Below are 13,294 nucleotides of genomic sequence, written 5' to 3' on the forward strand. Positions count from 1 at the left end.
AACTGACCTGCCCCCGCCCCCTGCCCCTTACATTACCCCCTGCCACTAGCCCCCCACCCCTCTAATTAGCCTAAAAACGCCCACCCCCTCCTCTCCTAACCCCTGTCATGATGGCCTTCACTTAGCCGCGGGGGGGAGGGGGAGGCTCGCTCCGGCCTGTCCTACAGAAAAGCAGGAAGACGCATGGACGATGCGGTGGCAGGGCGACGTGTTGACGTCATAACTACAGGACTCTGCGTACCCTGCGCAATGAAATCACAGCGTTGGTCCACCGACGCCTTGGTCCTGTCTGCCGATGGACTCCTCAGGATCCAGGGTAAGGTAAGAATAAAATGTGGTTTATTTTATTTTAACAGTGCTCATGGGAGGAATACTGGGTGCCATCATACAGTGTATAGGGAACTGTGGGCCCAACATGCAAGACCTGTGGGGGGCATCATGCTGTGTGCAGGAAGCTGTGGGGCCCAACATGCTCTGCATGTGAGACCTATGTGGGGGGGAGTCATACTGTGCATAAGGATCTGTGGGCCCCATATGCTGTGTATGTGGGAGCTATAGTGTGCATCATGCTGTGTAGAGAGGACCTATATATGGGGGCTTGGGACATAAATCAATGTTAAGTGAGCACTTACTATTGTGACTGTCAAATGGGCACACTGGGGACATTATTACTTTCTAGGGGCAAAATGTGGGCACTGTTTTCTAGGGCATTTGTGAAACACCACCAGGGCCGTGGGGCACTCGGTACCACATCCGGTACTTAAGGGGATGTGTCACGGTGGCGACCCGGTCCGTGGACCTGGGCGCCCATGTAAAAGGGATATTGATTAAAGTTTGTGTTCGTGACGCCACCTGTGGTATTCGGTCAGTGGGGACCGACGCTGCTTTAAGGGGTCCTCTGGGGTGATGTTATGGCAGCTAGATGGTATAACTTCCCACAGGTGAAGTAGGTCCCAAGGGCTCCCGGTGTATAAGTGAAGATGGTGAAGGGTGCACTGAAGATCGAGGACACAGGTTTGCAGTCTCTTTACCTGGATTACTGTAGCTTCAGGCAACAGCAGTCCAGGGCACCAGACAACAGGTACAGGCAGGGTCGGCCGGCTTGGAAGCGAATCCAGAGTCCTCTGACCAGGTGGAGGTAAAAGCGTTCCCCACAGCGCGGTGGTGTTGTAGTCCCTTACTGCCTAAGGCGTCTAATAAGGTCCTCACAGTTCCTCTCTGTCCCCCATATAGGTTAGGACCAGGTTAGGTCGCCAGTGCGACCGGGCCCGGCAGGTCAGGGGCCCGGGCCCGGCAGGCAGGCTCGGACTGGCAGTGCCTCCCCCCGCTCCAGGGCCTCCCCCCCCTTCCCCGCCGCCGCTGCCTTGAATACTCACCCTGCTCCAGCGATGGTCTCGGCGTCTGCACTGCAGCTCGTTCCTGCTTGAGCGGTCACGTGACACCGCTCATTAAGATCATGAATATGCGCATATTCATGATCTTAATGAACGGTGTCACATGACCGCTCAAGCAGGAAGAAGGTGCTGCGCCGGCGCCGCCGTCTGGAGTCGGGACAGAGCGCGAGGGATGTCGGCACGGCCGTGCAGTGGGAAGACAGGTGAGTATGAGGGACGGGGGGACGGGGGAACGGGGGGTGGGGGGATGAAGGAGGACATAAGCCGGCGCGCCGAGCAGGAGCGGAGAGCTAAGCCTGCATACAGGGGGGAATATGAGCCATGCAGGGGGGAATATGAGCCATGCAGGGGGGGATATGAGCCATGCAGGGGGGAATATGAGCCATGCAGGGGGGAATATGAGCCATGCAGGGGGGAATATGAGCCATGCAGGGGGGAATATGAGCCATGCAGGGGGGAATATGAGCCATGCAGGGGGGAATATGAGCCATGCATACAGGAGGGGTAATATGAGCTATGTATATGGGATAGGAGGGAGATGAGCCATGCATACAGGAGGGGGGTCATTATACAGTATGGAGCATCATGTGTGGTCATTATACAGTATTGAGCATCATGTGTGGCCGTTATACAGTATGCAGCATCATGTGTGGCCATTATACAGTATGGAGCATCATGTGTGGTGGCCGTTATACAGTATTGAGCATCATGTGTGGCCATTATTCTATGGGGGTTACATTGAGTTGTATGGCAGGGCTGCAGGGGGGGGGCCCCATTTGGAAGTTCGCACCGGGGCCCCTAACTTTGTAGTTACGCCACTGGTTAGGACTATTGATGAACGAATATACTCGTCGCTCGGGTTTTCTCGAGCACGCTCGGATGATCTCCGAGTATTTGTTAGTGTTCGGAGATTTAGTTTTCATCGCAGCAGCTGAATGATTTACAACTACTAGCCAGCATGGGGAAATTCCCTAGCAACCAGGCAACCCCCACATGTACTTACGCTGGCTAACAGATGTAAATCATTCAGCTGCGGTGATGAAAACTAAATCTCCCAACACTAAAAAATACTCGGAGGACCCCCGAGCATGCTCGAGAAATCCCAAGCAACGAGCACCCGAATATTTTAGTGCTCGCCTATCACTAATAGCTACTGCTGCACAGCCAGATAATGGTCAAGGGCAAGGGCCCCTTGTGACATGTCAACTGTTCCATTGACCCATTCCATCTGCTGCAGGCAACGCACCTAGCTGCTACAAACCATTAGAATACTCAGAGGTGAAGATAGGAAGAACATTCAAAGACCACCCCAGACCAATTTTTTTTTTTTATAAACATTCACAAAATTAAGAATTCGGTGGTCCACAAGAGGGAGACAATGTTTTACTTAAGAAATCATAGCGTCAGGAATCTTGTAGGAATGCAATGCCTACACATGGGATTTTTGAATTAAAACTGTAAGTACTGATGGCAAGGGGGCTGGCTTTGTGGAAGGTGTGTGTGCAGCAATGTAACAAAGGCCAAATACATTATTGCAGCTTATCACATCTGTAGGAAGCAGCAAAACCCTAGATAGATGGATTACAATACAGATCGAATACAGTACAATGCTTTACATACACAGATGAAAACAATGCACACACAAGATATAGCAGAGTTGGTCAAGTTCAACCAAAATGTGTTTGGTAGTGAAATGTGCAACTTTGACCCTGAAAAAACAAATGAAGGGAAAAAAGAACAACAAAAAAATTTAAATAACAGGCTGAAGACACAACTTGCATTGATTTCAGTTCAATCTGTTTTTGGAAAACGGATCAGAGACTGAGTGCACCAGTCCCGGAAATACTGAAACAAAAACCCTCACTGTTGCCCTGATCCGCTCCCGCCTGGACTGTATACTACGTGGCTGGGCAATATACTACGTGGCTGGGCAATATACTACGTGGCTGGGCAATATAGTAAGTGGCTGGGCAATATACTACGTGGCTGGGCAATATACTACGTGTCTGTGCTGTATACTACGTGTCTGGGCAATATACTACGTGGGCTGTGCAATATACTACGTGACTGGGCAATATACTACGTGGCTGGGCAATATACTACGTGGCTGGGCAATATACTACGTGGCTGGGCAATATACTATGTGGCTGGGCAATATACTACGTGTCTGGGCAATATACTACGTGACTGGGCAATATACTACGTGGCTGGGCAATATACTACGTGGCTGGGCAATATACTACGTGGCTGGGCAATATACTACGTGGGCTGTGCAATATACTACGTGACTGGGCAATATACTACGTGACTGGGCAATATACTACGTGGCTGGGCAATATACTACGTGTCTGGGCAATATACTACCTGGCTGGGCAATATACTACGTGGCTGGGCAATATACTACGTGTCTGTGCTGTATACTACGTGTCTGTGCTGTACACTATGTGGCTGGGCAATATACTACATGGCTGGGCAATATACTACATGGCTGGGCAATATACTACGTGGCTGGGCAATATACTACGTGGCTGGGCAATATACTACGTGGGCTGTGCAATATACTACGTGGCTGGGCAATATACTACGTGGCTGGGCAATATACTACGTGGCTGGGCAATATACTACGTGTCTGGGCAATATACTACGTGGCTGGGCAATATACTACGTGGCTGGGCAATATACTACGTGTCTGTGCTGTATACTACGTGTCTGTGCTGTACACTATGTGGCTGGGCAATATACTACGTGGCTGGGCAATATACTACGTGGCTGGGCAATATACTACGTGGCTGGGCAATATACTACGTGGGCTGTGCAATATACTACGTGACTGGGCAATATACTACGTGACTGGGCAATATACTACGTGGCTGGGCAATATACTACGTGGCTGGGCAATATACTACGTGGCTGGGCAATATACTACGTGTCTGTGCTGTATACTACGTGTCTGTGCTGTACACTATGTGGCTGGGCAATATACTACGTGGCTGGGCAATATACTACGTGGCTGGGCAATATACTACGTGGCTGGGCAATATACTACGTGGGCTGTGCAATATACTACGTGACTGGGCAATATACTACGTGACTGGGCAATATACTACGTGGCTGGGCAATATACTACGTGTCTGGGCAATATACTACGTGGCTGGGCAATATACTACGTGGCTGGGCAATATAATACGTGTCTGTGCTGTATACTACGTGTCTGTGCTGTACACTATGTGGCTGGGCAATATACTACGTGGCTGGGCAATATACTACATGGCTGGGCAATATACTACGTGGCTGGGCAATATACTACGTGGCTGGGCAATATACTGCGTGGGCTGTGCAATATACTACGTGACTGGGCAATATACTACGTGGCTGGGCAATATACTACGTGTCTGGGCAATATACTACGTGGCTGGGCAATATACTACGTGGCTGGGCAATATACTACGTGTCTGTGCTGTATACTACGTGTCTGTGCTGTACACTATGTGGCTGAGCAATATACTACATGGCTGGGCAATACACTACGTGGCTGGGCAATATACTACGTGTCTGGGCAATATACTACGTGGCTGGGCAATATACTACGTGGCTGGGCAATATACTACGTGGCTGGGCAATATACTACGTGTCTGTGCTGTATACTACGTGTCTGTGCTGTACACTATGTGGCTGGGCAATATACTACGTGGCTGGGCAATATACTACGTGGCTGGGCAATATACTACGTGGCTGGGCAATATACTACGTGGCTGGGCAATATACTACGTGGCTGGGCAATATACTACGTGGCTGGGCAATATACTACGTGTCTGTGCTGTATACTACGTGTCTGTGCTGTACACTATGTGGCTGGGCAATATACTACGTGGCTGGGCAATATACTACGTGTCTGTGCTGTATACTACGTGGCTGGCAATATACTATGTGGCTGGGCAATATACTATGTGGCTGGGCAATATACTATGTGGCTGGGCAATATACTATGTGGCTGGGCAATATACTATGTGGCTGGGCAATATACTATGTGGCTGGGCAATATACTACGTGTCTGTGCTGTATACTACGTGGCTGGGCAATATACTATGTGGCTAGACAATATACTACGTGGCTGGGCAATATACTATGTGGCTAGACAATATACTACGTGACTGGGCAATATACTATGTGGCTGGGCAATATACTACGTGGCTGGGCAATATACTACGTGGCTGGGCAATATACTATGTGGCTGGACAATATACTACGTGGGCTGTGCAATATACTACGTAACTGGGCAATATACTATGTGTCTGTGCTGTATACTACGTGGCTGGGCAATATACTATGTGGCTGGGCAATATACTACGTGGGCTGTGCAATATACTACGTGGATATGCATATTCTAGAATACCCGATGCGTTAGAATCGGCCACCATCTAGTTGTAAATAAGCTCCTGTGCTTTGTGTCTCCCCCCACCTCATTGTAGATTGTAAGCTCTCACAAGCAGGGTCGTCTTTTGTATTTTGCTTTATTGTATTATCTTTAACATTGTTATTTATGAGTGTTGTGTATGAACTGTTAAACGCTGCAGAATCTGTTGGCGCTATAGAAAGATTAGTATTATTATGACCTGTAATAAGACTGGGCATCACAAGCCACTAGAGGGAGTCATCAGCAGTGTGTCATGCCTCAGCTATCAGCTGGTTCCATGGTGTAATGGTTAGCACTCTGGACTTTGAATCCAGCGATCCGAGTTCAAATCTCGGTGGAACCTGAAGTTTTTTTTGTTTTTTTTAAGCATTTAAAAAAAAAAAATATATATATATATATTTTTTTTTTCCCCCCACTTTAAATGATTTAATAGTGAAATTTGTAGGGTTTTTTGTGCTGGCAGAAATGCTTCAAAAATTGACATCTTGCTTCTTTCTCCACTGATGAACATCCCCAATAAGTAAAAATGAGTAAAAAACAGCATTAAAGACTTAAGATGAAATTTATCCAGGACATGGATTCATCACAAATGATGCCTGATGACCCCATTCACTTTAATGGTGTCCGTTGGTTGTCTTTTTAGTAGAAAAAAAAAATGTTTGAGTCCCTGCTGCTGCATGTCTCAGGGCTGTTTGAAAGCCGCAACACATAGAGGGATTGTCTAAGGCTGGAGTCACACTAGACGTATGAAAAATCGGTCTGAGTCTTCCTGCCAAGATTCGCACAAGTGTAATGCGAGTGTCATGTGAGTATCATCAGATTTTTTACACCTAGCATCCAATTTACATCCGATTGCAAGCAATTTTAACATGAGATTTTACATAGAGAAATTCTCTAAGCCATTTACACATCATTTTCAAAGGAAATATTCGCCAAAACACTATATATATAAAATAGATAGACAGATAGCTAAACGAAAAGCTGGCAATTCATCGGTCGTGTGATGTAAAATCACAGCAGGAGCCAACAGCATAGAAGATATGGATTACATACAGTAAATACAAATAGAATAGGTAAATATATAGATGTCAGTACAAATATAATTATTGCAGTGTGTGCAAAGTACTGTCCATGTATTTAATTAAAGATTATTTTTCGGAAAAAAATGACATACTCTCCCGCGCAATTTTCCTAACCAACAGAGGGAAAGCCGACGACTGGGAGCTGATGTTTATAGACTGGGAAGGGGGTAATACCCATGGAGCTTCCCAGGCTATTAATATTAGCTCACAACTGTATACTTAGCCTTTACTGGCTATTAAAATGGGGGACCGTAAAAAAAAAAAAAAAAAAAGGGTCCCCCTATAATTAATAGCCAATAAATAAAACCAAAGGAGAGCTCACAGTATTGATAGGAAAATAGTACAGAAGGATATTGGATACATTTCTGGATATTATAAGCTACTGATGAGCTGGACAAGTATAACAAGAGTGGACAGTCAGAAAATTTTCAAATAAAAACCAAAGAAGCACCACAAACCCAACCATGAGTCCAGTATAAAATAGTTTTTATTCATATAAAATTCTGGTACAAAAGACTATATATATTGGGAAAACCAGTACAGACGCAAATTGTAGGCAATAGTGCCTTGATTCATATGGTATATGACCCCCTTGACGAAGGCAAGGGGCCTTCGTTTTTTATAATTAATAACCAGCAAAGGCTATGCAGACAGCTGCGGGCTGATATTAATAGCCTAGGAAGGGGCCATGGATAGTGCTCCCCCAGGCTAAAAACATCAGCTCTTAGCCACGCCAGAAAAGGCGCATCTATAAGATGTGCCAATTCTGGCACTTAGGCCGGTGTCACACTTGCGTGTGCAATGCGAGAAACTCGCATGAGTATCTCGCATCAATACCCGCTGCTGCCGCCGGCACTTGGGACTGGAGAGTGCGGCTGCATGTATTTCTATGTAACAGAACGCTCCGGTCCCGAGTATTGATGCGAGAGACTCACACGAGTTTCTCGCATTGCACACGCAAGTGTGACTCCGGCCTTAGCCTCGCTCTTCCCACTTGTCCTGTAGCAGTGGCAAGTGGGGTGATAGTTGGGGGGGGTTGATGTCACCTTTGTATTGCAGGTGACATCAAGCCCCGAGGTTCTCTCCGATTACGTATCTGACATCAGCATGAGCGCCGTGAGAAAAACTTTTCCACGGCGCTCGCATTGACATCAGAAAGGTGGAGTTCATTGGCTGTGAACACGCAGGACCTGTCTGAAGGCACCACGAACAGGAGACCTTCCTCATGCTGGCGATGCCATCAGATAGTTAATAGGAGTTCACAGAAAGACACTGAACACACGGTGCTCAGTGTCTGCTGGATGACAGGCTGTATGGTCACATCATGGAAGCATTGCAGTCTACCATCTAGATGTAGCAGAGCTGGACCCATCGTGGGACAAACGGATTAGCAGCATCTCACCTTTTTTTTTGTTTGCAGATGACGAGGGCATCCGGGAATGGGCGAGATCGTAATTGTGGATTAATTATGATTATTAAAGGAGTATGTCACTCTTTCAATTAAAGGACTTTATTCTGTTTGTCTGTTTTTTATACAATGACAATGGGGCTAGTAATGAAGCATTGGGGGGCATTTTGGTGGGGGTGCAATTGGGTTGGCACTTTATGGATGAACTCCGTGGATGGCACTGGTACACACACCTCAGCTGCACAGAGCCTCATATTCATGTTATTCAGGCAGTGAGGACCTTACATGAACATTGTTTAACCACTGAACACTGGGGAGTGTTGCCCATGGCATCCAGTTGTTTCCCAAGTGTTATTAACCCCTTTCTGACATCTGACGTACTATACCGTCAAGGTGGTATGGGCCCGTATGACCACCGACGGGATAGTACGTCATCACCGATCAGCTGCGCTCATGGGGGGAGCGCGGACGATCGGGGCCGAGTGTCAGCTGACTATCGCAGCTGACATCCGGCACTACGTACAAGGAGTGGTTACGGACTGCCCCCGGCACATTAACCCCTAGAACACTGCAATCAAATATGATCACAGCGTTCCGACGGCATAGGGAAGCATCGCGCAGGGAGGGGGCTCCCTGCATGCTTCCCTGAGACACTCGGAGCAACGCGATGTGATCACGTTGCTCCGAGGGTCTCCTACCTCCTCCTCCCTGCAAGCCCCGGATCCAAAATGGCTACGGGGGACCTTCTGGGTCCTGCAGGGAGGTGGCTTGCAAGCGCCTGCTCTGGAAGCCTCCCTGCTGTGCCTGTGTGATCGCTGATCTGACACAGTGTACGGCAAAGTGTCTGATCAGCGATCTGACCCAATATAGTCATGTCCCCCCCGGGGCAAAGTAAGTATATATATATATATATATATATATATATTATTATTATAGCGCCATTTGTTCCATGGCGCTTTACATGTGAGAAGGGGTATACATAATGAAAACAAGTACAATAATCTTAAACAATACAAGTCATAACTGGTACAGGAGGAATGAGGACCCTGCCCGCGAAGGCTCACAATCTACAAGGGATGGGTGAGAATACAGTAGGTGAGGGTAGAGATGGTCATGCAGCGGTTTGGCCGATCGGTGGTAACTGCAGGTTGTAGGCTTGTCTGAAGAGGTGGGTCTTCAGGTTCTTTTTGAAGGTTTCAATGGTAGGCGAGAGTCTGATGTGTTGTGGTAGAGGGTTCCAGAGTAGGGGTGATACGCGAGAGAAATCTTGTATACGATTGTGGGAAGAGGAGATAAGAGGGGAGTAGAGTAGGAGATCTTGTGAGGATAGGAGGTTGCGGGTAGGTAAGTACCGGGAGACGAGGTCACAGATGTATGGAGGAGACAGGTTGTGGATGGCTTTGTACGTCATGGTTAGGGTTTTGTAGTGGAGTCTCTGGGCAATGGGGAGCCAGTGAAGGGATTGACAGAGGGGAGAGGCCGGGGAATAGCGGGGGGACAGGTGGATTAGTCGGGCAGCAGAGTTTAGAATAGATTGGAGGGGTGCAAGAGTGTTAGAGGGGAGGCCACAGAGCAGGAGGTTGCAGTAGTCAAGGCGAGAGATGAGGGCATGGACTAGGGTTTTTGCAGATTCATGGTTAAGGAATGAACGGATTCGTGAAATATTTTTGAGTTGAAGTCGGCAGGAAGTGGAAAGGGCTTGGATATGTGGTTTGAAGGAGAGATCAGCGTCAAGGATTACCCCGAGGCAGCGAGCTTGTGGGACTGGGGAGAGTGGGCAGATATATATATATATATTTGCAATAAATATAATTTATCTAAATAAAAAAAAAAAAACAAAACAATAAAAGTACACATATTTAGTATCACCGCCTCCGTAATGACCCGACCTATAAAACTGTCCAACTAGTTAACCCCTTCAGTGAACACCGTAGAAGAAAAAAAAAAAGAGGCAAAAAACAATGCTTTATTATAATACTGACGAACAAAATGTGGAATAACACGCGATCAAAAAGAGGGATATATAAAAAATAAAAAAATGGTACCGCTGAAAACGTCATCTTGTCCTGCAAAAAACGAGCCACCATACAGCTTCATCAGCGGAAAAAAAAAAGTCATAGTCCTTAGAATAAAGTGATGCAAAAATAATTATTTTTTATATAAAATAGTTTTTATCGTATAAAAGCGCCAAAACAAAAAAAATGATATAAATGAGGTATCGCTGTAATCGTACTGACCCGAAGAATAAAACCGCTTTATCAATTTTACCAAACGTGGAACGCTATAAATGTCCCCCCCCCCCCCCCCCAAAGAAATTCATGAATTGCTGTTTTTTGGTCATTCTGCCTCACAAAAATCGGAATAAAAAGCGATCAAAAGATGTCACGTGCCTGAAAATGTTACCAATAAAAACGTCAACTCGTTCCGCAAAAAACAAGACCTCACATGACTCTGTAGTCCAAAATATGGAAAAATTATGGCTCTCAAAATGTGGAGACGCAAAAACAATTTTTTGCAATAAAAAGCGTCTTTTAGTGTGTGACGGCTGCAAATCATAAAAATCCGCTAAATAACCCGCTATAAAAGTAAATCAAACCCCCCTTCATCACCATCTTAGGGAAAAATAATAAAATATAAAAAAAAGAAGTATTTCCTTTTTCCCATTAGGGTTAGGGTTAAAGTTAGGGTTGGGATTAGGGTTAGGGGTGTGTTTGGTTTAGGGTTTCAGTTAGAATTGGGGGGCTTCCCCTGTTTAGGCACATCAGGGGCTCTCCAAACGCGACATGGCGTCCTATCTCAATTCCAGCCAATTTTGCATTGAAAAGTCAAACGGCGCTCCTTCCCTTCCGAGCTCTGCCATGCGCCCAAACAGTGGCTTACCCCCACATATGGGCTATCAGCGTACTCAGGACAAATTGCACAACAACATTTGGGGTCCAATTTCTTCTCTTAACCTTGGGAAAGTAAAAAATTGGGAGCGAAAACATCATTTTTGTGAAAAAATTTGATTTTTACGGCTCTACATTATAAACTTCTGTGAAGCACTTGGTGGGTCAAAGCGCTCACCACATATCTAGATAAGTTCCTTAGGGGGTCTACTTTCCAAAATGGTGTCACTTGTGGGGGGTTTCAATGTTTAGGCACATCAGTCGCTCTCCAAACACGACATGGTGTCCCATCTCAATTCCAGCCAATTTTGCATTGAAAACTCAAATGGCGCTCCTTCGCTTCCAAGCTCTTCCATGCGCCCAAACAGTGGTTTACCCCCACATATGGGGTATCGGCGTACTCAGGACAAATTGTATAAGATCTTTTGGGGTCCATTTTCTCCTGTTATCCTTGGTAAAATATAACAAATTGGAGCTGAAGTAAATTTTTTGTAAAAAAAAGTTAAATATTCATTTTTATTTAAACATTCCAAAAATTCCTGTGAAACACCTGAAGGGTTAATAGGCTTCCTGAATGTGGTTGAGCACATTGAGGGGTGCAGTTTTTAGAATGGTGTCACACTTGGGTATTTTCTATCATATAGACCCCTCAAAGTAATTCAAATGTGATGTAGTCCATAAAAAAATAGTGTTGTAAAAATGAGAAATTGCTGGTCAACTTTTAACCCTTACAACTCCCTAACAAAAAAAAATTTTGGTTCCAAAATTGTGCTGATGTAAAGTAGACATGTGGGAAATGTTACTTATTAAGTATTTTGTGTGACATATCTCTGATTTAAGGGCATAAAAATTCAAATTTGGAAAATTGCGAAATTTTCTGAATTTTCGCCAAATTTCCGTTTGTTTTTTTTCACAAATAAACGCAGGTAATATCAAAGAAATTTTACAACTATCATGAAGTACAATATGTCATGAGAAAACAGTGTCAGAATCACCGGGATCCGTTGAAGCGTTCCAGAGTTATAACCTCATAAAGGGACAGAATTGTAAAAATTGGCCCGGTCATTAACGTGCAAACCATCCTTGGGGGTTAAAGGGATTTGTCCTCTGAACAAAATACATTTTAATCAATAAATATTATTCCAATAAGTTCCACACTTGGATCTGTTTAAATAAAATGTTCCCGTGCTGAGATAATCTTATAAATGTGCCCCTGCTGTGTGCTGTGTAATGGCCGTGTCTGACCCTGCAGGGACACGGTCTGATCATACCACATCTCCTGTACAGTCAGACAGCCATTACACATCAGGGGCACATTTATAAGATTATCTCAGCACAGGAACATTTTTTCCTAAAACATCCAATTGTGGAACTTATTAACCCAAGATGTATTAATTAAAATGAACTTTGACCACTTCGCCACCTTGATATTTTCCGTTTTAGTTTTTTGCTCCCCAACTTCCTATTACTTTTATTTTTCAATATACCCATATGGGGGCTCGTCTTGTTTTTTTGCGGGATGAGTTGTACTTTTGAATGACACCATTGATTTTAACCATATAGTTTACTGGAAAACAGCATAAAAAAAAAATTCAAGTGCGGTGAAATGGTAAATTAAAAAAACAAAAAAACAAAAACAAAACACCAATTGTGGAATTTTTTGCACTTTTTTTTTTGCTATGTTCATTAAATGCTAAAACTGACATGCCATTATGAAGGTCTCAAAAGCATGCGATGGCTGCAGGAGAAACTGCAGCTTGTACTTGTAGTACTCCTAGTGTCTGTGCCTTCACCCATGAACCCTACAGAAATGCAGTCAGCCCTCAAGTAACAGTCCTATATGGTCTATGCATAAAAAACACGTACAAAGCGATAATTTTTGAAGGCTTCATTTTTATTTTTTTTTATTGAACAAAAAAAATAAAAATTACACATTAACATAAAACAATGAGGTAAAAGGAGATTCAAAAAATTGATGTGCAGCCATCAGACCAGAGAAATACCTGTACAATAAGTAGCATCTCTTATGCTCGACTGGGAAACTTTCCTTCTCCTTAGGTTGAAAGCAACGAATGGATTATATATATATACATATATACATACACATA

The 13,294-nt window shown here is 44.9% G+C and overlaps 1 non-coding gene across 1 annotated transcript; it reads left to right on the forward strand.

Moving 5' to 3' along the window:
* The first annotated feature begins 6,079 nt into the window (after positions 1–6,079).
* TRNAQ-UUG (transfer RNA glutamine (anticodon UUG)) lies at positions 6,080–6,151 on the forward strand. Its single transcript has one exon. It is a non-coding gene; the product is annotated as a tRNA-Gln (tRNA).
* Positions 6,152–13,294: the final 7,143 nt, after the last annotated feature.

Source organism: Ranitomeya imitator, chromosome 2 (assembly GCF_032444005.1).
Source record: "Ranitomeya imitator isolate aRanImi1 chromosome 2, aRanImi1.pri, whole genome shotgun sequence".
Classification (NCBI taxonomy): domain Eukaryota; kingdom Metazoa; phylum Chordata; class Amphibia; order Anura; family Dendrobatidae; genus Ranitomeya; species Ranitomeya imitator.